Below are 6,397 nucleotides of genomic sequence, written 5' to 3'. Positions count from 1 at the left end.
GGGGAAAAAATGCTGAACCACAGTTGAGTTTGACTCCTGTGTCATCATGGAGGTGTTTTATTGCAGTGATTTCCCCCCAATGCAATCTGACAGTACAGACTAAATGTTCGTTTTCATTGGTTGACTCGACAGGACTGCCCACCGTAGCACATCACCGTTTGCACTAAAGCAAAGGATACATTTCAAAGCAGAAAAGGAGCCAATAAATGATGTATTGATAACATCCTCTCTATGATTTCATTTGAATTTCCTCAGAGAACAGAAAAAAAGATGGCCCGCTAATAAGGCCCCTGCTGTTCGTCCTGCTGCTGCCACACAGCCCGGATCCGACAGAATCCAGTCCAGGCTTTTGGCCCGCCCCTGCCCATAGTGTGTGCCCGCACACGACAGTCTGCTCCCGGCCGAAGCACTGGCTGGCTGGCTTTGCTTACTGGAAGTCTGCCGCTCGTCCATTCCTCCTTTACGCCGAGAGCGGGCTTCATTTCGGCTTCAAAACTTCTCGCCCACGGAGGCAGCGCAAGCCGTGGATAGAGGCACCAAGCTCCCGCCGACACTCTTTTTTCTTTCGGCACACAAAAGGAGAACAGACTATATGGTGTCGGCTGGGTCCCGGTAGAGGTGTCGACGAGAGCGTCCAGAGCGGCTTTTGGCTATGGAAGTGTGCCCCTGGAAGAGAGGCACGGCCGGGATGAGAGGAGAACCTGTCGCCGATTGAGAACCAGTCTGAGTCCCATGAAGAAGGGCATGCCTCAGACCCGCAAATCCTTACAGGACCCCCCACCAGACACTATCTGACTTTTCTTTTTTTCCCCCTTTTAATTTTATTTTTCAATTCTGACTTAATTTCGACTGGCTCTGCAAGGTAAGTTTCGTTGCGCTTTAAATGAACGGAGCTGGCTTTAAGTTTAATGTGGAAGCAACTTTCCCCACTGTTGCAAGCACACTCCATCGCGTGTTCGGGAATCAATTAAAAGAAGCTTTTTGCAAGGCAAGTTGTATTTTAGGAGCTTAAAATGTCACGGTCACAAGCAGATTGCGAGCCGATAACTCCAAAATACAGAAGAAAAATCCCTGTGCAACAGATGTGCGGCCGCGTTGAGCACGCATCGCGTTTCAGATGGAAGCTAAAACATTTTCTTCTTATTAGTTCTGTGATTTTCTTTTTTCCATTTTACAAATCCATTGATGGTCGTGTTACATTTAATGGGCGATTTCTTGTGGAGCTGTGACCCAAGAATTTGTTTTTAGCACATTGAATGGCTAGCCCTTTATAATTGGACAGGGATATTTGTTCAAAGACGTTGGAGGAAAAAGTGGAGAAATTTGATTTAGAATGGAATAATTACGTGTGGAAAAAATAAACAAGTGGTGCAATTGGGTGGTGAATGTCAGCGAAGTGAGGCAAAGGGAGAAATAAAACTGCCTGTTTAAGTCAATGCAGACATAGAAAAAAAATGATTTACTTTTTTTTTCTGGCACATATTGTCAAGGATGTCGTCGACATGTGATCAGGAGCTGGGGTGAGCTGCACGCCGTGGCCGGCCCGCTGATGCATGGCACCCCCCCGAATCACAGCAGCGCTACTCCGCGCTAATCCATCTCTCGATTATTGGGCAAATCTAACCCCGAAATTGACGTAGTCTCTGGTTTAAATCGTACAGTTTCAAAATGATGTTGCGATTTCCCGAGTGGATTTTGATCCGTGAATGCGAATAAGTCTATTTCACACAATGAAAAGAATGATGTGCATCTGGGTCCATTTTATATGCACGTGAGTGTTCATTTTGGATCATTTTAGAAGACTCATTCATATGAATGAAACAACACAGATTGAAGGATACATTTTCAATTTGCAAAAGATGCTAAATATTTACATTTATGGGTTGACCTAATCCATGGAGGGAATTCTCTTAAAGTCTTGCTTTTTGTGCAAATTCCATCGACTTGGAATAAACACACTGGTTTCGGCTACTTGACAAATGTTTTTCATAATTTTGGAGCTGGTGTTGGCTGTAACGTTGCCTCGTCTCAACCCATTGTGTTGTGCTGTGTGTGCAAAGCTTTTGCAAAATTGCTCAGTGACTCACTGCTAGTGAGGTAAATTTGGGCCAAAAAAGTGGGTCAATTAATGAAAAGAATTTGAAAAGTATTTTTATTTTTATTTTAGTATATTTTTCAAAATATCTTCTTTGCCTTGTCCACAAGTGTGAGTGCATTGTTCCAATCTTCTTTGAATGGAATTGGGTCTGTTTCTGTAGAACGCTTTTCATCAATATTATGTCCAGGCATGGATCAATGTGAGCTGGCTCTCTTCACCAAAGTGTTCGGAGCAGTCACAAGTGTCTCACATTCATTTTCTCAACTTTTTAAAAAAATGTTTTATTTCACGCTGCTACCAGTGAGCGTGAAAGAGGAGGGAGTGGTTGAGAGCTCATCAAAATTTGTGACATTATGGGCTGTTGCTTGATGCACCCTTGCCCATCCCACATTTGTTTTCTTGCACAATATACGATGCCCGAGATTGGCTTCTTCTGAGGAATCGCTCACTTTAGAGTCCGTAGTTTGCATCCTTAGATGCTAACAACGAGCCAAGCACTTGCACTTTGGCTTTATTAAGGTAATTTGTAATTGATTTAATATTGAACGACTTAGAATGGTGGCAACATTTTTTTCCTCTCGTTGTGCCATTGTGCCAATGTGAATGAGCCGATGTTTAGCTTCACTGGTGATTATAATGGTTGCGCTGCCACAAGTGTCACATTCTAGGCATATAGAGCTTTAAAGTCCTCGCTGATGACCATCCCAATATTCTCGCTCTTCTTTTGTCTCTTCGCTCACGCAGTCTTGTGTAAAGATTTTAATGTTCTCCTTCCATGAGCGAGTGGAATTGAGAATAGATAGGATAGGGAGTGGACTCATTTTGATTTACACTCCGTTGCCAATTTTGGCATGTATATTGTGGGTTTGTGGGTTTTTTCCTACATGGAGTCACGCAGGGCGGAAAACTGCTCGCCATTAAAAGGAATAAACAAGGCTGTAAAGAAAGGAAAGGATAGAAGGTGTGCGCTTTTTCTTCGCCAAGTACTTCCCCTTCATGCGACTTATTTTATTTTACGATTGCTAATCAGTAAAACACTGGGCGCTACTGTGCGCACCACCGCCACCTCCACCACCAAACATTTGTTTCCACTTCCCCAAAGTCCCTGCAGTGCAATGAGGGTGGGGGAGCGGGGGGATTGATTCTTGGGATTCATCTGCAGAAATTTCCTGCTTGCCGAAATAATTTCATAGATGTATGTGACACGAATGCGAGGAAAGCTCGCATCGGCTCTATTTCAACTACGATGACGAGAAGCAAGATGGCTGCCGTTCTTGCTCCGCGTTCCCGTTAGGCGGCTCTGTATCTGCCTTTTGTGTCATGTCAGTGCAAAGTGCAATGCACAACACACACAACCGGAGCCATTTTGTGGTAATAAGTCATCCTGCATTTTACGACATGTTGCGCACATGCTTGGCTTTCATGAGGCTGTGCACGATTTAAAACTATTAGTATTGGTCACACCCAGCATGTGGATTGAAGGGAAAAATGAATGAAAGGTAAAAAGAAAGAAAACTGGATTTTCATTTCAATCAAAAAATAATTTGCAGTCAGAGCATTGTCACTTTGGATGGTTGGAATTCTATAAAGAAATAATTGTAATTATAAGGAAATGTGCAATTAATTTTCAAAATCACCTCTTTATTGCTGGTTTAATAAGACGCAAGAATGAAAACATAAATACAAACTGTCTGTCTCCTTTTTTTTTTTTTGGTGGGATATGTGAACAAGACTTGTGCTTATCTGTGCGCAGCTGCAACACTGTTTGGAGAAAATATTCAATTTGTGCATGTCAGAGGAGATGGGAGGCTGAGCAAACAGCAGTTATTGCGGCTCCGCCATAGCAGCCGCGAGCGAGGCGTGTATTGGGAGAAAAGGGGGGATATGCACCCGTCTGCCAGGGGAAGGGAGTCATGTCTCGGCTGGATTATAAGAGAGCGAAGCACTTAAAAGCCCCTCCGCCGACAGGACACGGGCTGTTATTCAGGGATGGTGTGGGTAAACATGGCAGAGCAATATATCTGTCCTTGACGATTGTAACTCATTGCAAGTGAGAGAAGTTCGACTCAGTGCCTTTTTGCATTTAAAAGAGGCAAAAAAAAAAGGTGCTGTGACTGTTATTTAGTAGATTCAGTCTAGTCCGGTAGCGCATTACCCAACGGGAACCAGTTTTGGCAACTTAAATATTCAAAAATGTGCTAGCACTCATCACTGTGCAGCAGAACACAATTAAGTGGAAACAATTAACCAAATAAAAAGTGTTCAAAATGTTGTAATGTAATCTAGTGTAAGTTGGAACTAAAACGATAATCAGAAGTTACGTTAGTTTGATGCGTCTCTGATGCTGGAGGGCAGAAAAAAAGGAAATATGTAATCAAATGAGCACCACAGGATGGTACTACTAACACACAAAATGAATCAATTGAAAAAAAATAAAATCCTTTCAACACTGACATAAAAAAAAACATTTGTTGACAGAGAAAAACGGTGTTAGTGTCACTCACACAAAACAAACTTTACCAAACCATTAAACAAAGTTTTTGTACGCTTTGTTTTTTTCTTTTCAGATTTGTTATTTTTTTGGATAATACACAATGTGACATTTAATTTGATATGCTCCTGTTTAGTGGATTAGGTCTGCAAAGTTGTTATTGTGTAGTGCAGCGTGTGCTTGGCTGTGTTTGGGGCTTTGTTCTCACGCCGTAGTTTAGTTGCCAAGTCAGATGGAGTGGAGCGTCTGGCCTGGGACTTTCAGAGGAATATCACAATATCACAAGCCCGCTAAGTTGCTAAAAAACTAAGCTAATCAACAAAATAATTATCTGTTCAGTTGCTACCATGCCAGAGACATCAAACGCAGTGGAGGGGTGGAAAAACAATGAAATTATGTGATAATGATTGCTCACGCTGACAGGAGGCGCTTCTTTTTTTTTTTTTTTTTTTAAGTGTGTATGTGAGGAAGGATGGAGCTGGAGGCTGCTCACTCACGAAAAAGAAAAAAAGAATCTGTGTACATTTTGAGAATGAACATAAACGTCCATCATCACCTCTAATGAGCTTCTTATGTGGGTTTTTTGGCATTGAATCAGAGAGAGAGAACAGTATTAGTCGATTAATTTCCTGCAGTGAATCATGGAACCTGCTGCTTTTATCTTCACGCTGCGCTCCATGTGTGGGCCACCAAAAAAAGGTTTATGTTTGCCTCACACGCTCATAAGTTTGGCCCGCCGTACGTCCCCCTCTACGCCCCACTCTCCCCCTTTCACTCTGGGCACAGATAATGTCTCTGCATATGAATTAACCGCCCTCGTTGAGCTTCTTTCCAGTAATTGAGAAAGCAGACACCCGTAAAACTATCGTCATATTATATCTGATATGTTCTTCTCCGAGCTACTTTGAGGGTCTGCTTGGAATTTTCTTACCAAAAAGAAATAAAAGTAATTTTCTGGGTACGGTTATATTGTTGTGCATGATTGAATTCTAGCAGGGGGGTGAAGTGCACCCTCAGCAGGTGCAGCGCAGGTCGCTCTAATTGTGAAAAGTTATGATGATTGATCAGAAATGTGTTTTTTTGACAAGCTTGTGGAAGAGGAAAAAATAAAATATACTCGGTGATAAAATGATGCCGCTTTATTAACTACACCCACCAACCACCACTTCACCAATTTAATAAGATTCGACTTTTTATATTCATAATAGCAACTGGTTTTTAGGTATTGAGTTGACATAATGGTTATTTTTGTGGTTTTCGTCTCAAGTCTGCACTTTCTACTCTCCTGTGCTGCGGTACTTGAAGTGTACTGTAAATTACCCGATGTGAGATGAGCAAAATTACAACACTCCGTGTTGTATGGTGAGGCTCCAGGTTTGAATGCGTTTGTGTTGCTGTAAGCGGCACACAACATACGCGTGCGTGTGTGTATGTTTCACAATGAAGTTTCCGCTTGCTGCTGTCTTACAAACACGGTGCAAAATGGCCTGAGGAGGAGTTGTTCCTGACAGAGATGCATTGTTTGAGGCAGCCAATAACGGCGCGCGCTGAGTGGCTACATCTGTGAACCTCATCTTGACTACAGTGTGGGCCGAGCGGCAACACGGCAACTGTCACAGCTGCACCTGCTGCTCTGTCCCCTCGCTCCGCACCGCCCGCCGAGCAGCCACCGCCACGTCGTCCCTCTCTGCCGTGAGCAACCAAAAGCCCTTGGCCTCATCGGGTCAGCTAGACATGAGTTTCTTGAGAGAAACCGCTTGCAAACAAAGGAGAGAGAACCATGTGAGGGAGAAAAACAGAATTGAAAT

At 43.0% G+C, this 6,397-nt stretch overlaps 1 protein-coding gene across 17 annotated transcripts in view; it reads left to right on the top strand.

Annotated features, from left to right (window-relative positions):
• The first annotated feature begins 224 nt into the window (after positions 1 to 224).
• Positions 225 to 6,397, top strand: part of adgrl2a (adhesion G protein-coupled receptor L2a) — a 113,475-nt gene continuing 107,302 nt past the window's right edge. For all 17 annotated transcript variants that reach the window (XM_088312509.1, XM_088312506.1, XM_088312503.1 and 14 more), the window contains exon 1: positions 225 to 862. The gene's annotated coding sequence lies outside the window, so the exon portion shown is untranslated. The remainder of the gene's footprint in view (positions 863 to 6,397) is intronic.

Source organism: Idiotropiscis lumnitzeri, chromosome 13 (assembly GCF_059441095.1).
Source record: "Idiotropiscis lumnitzeri isolate Australia: NSW breed Sydney's pygmy pipehorse chromosome 13, RoL_Ilum_1.0, whole genome shotgun sequence".
Classification (NCBI taxonomy): domain Eukaryota; kingdom Metazoa; phylum Chordata; class Actinopteri; order Syngnathiformes; family Syngnathidae; genus Idiotropiscis; species Idiotropiscis lumnitzeri.
Note: the sequence above shows the minus strand (reverse complement) of the source record. Positions and strands in the feature narration are given on the sequence as shown.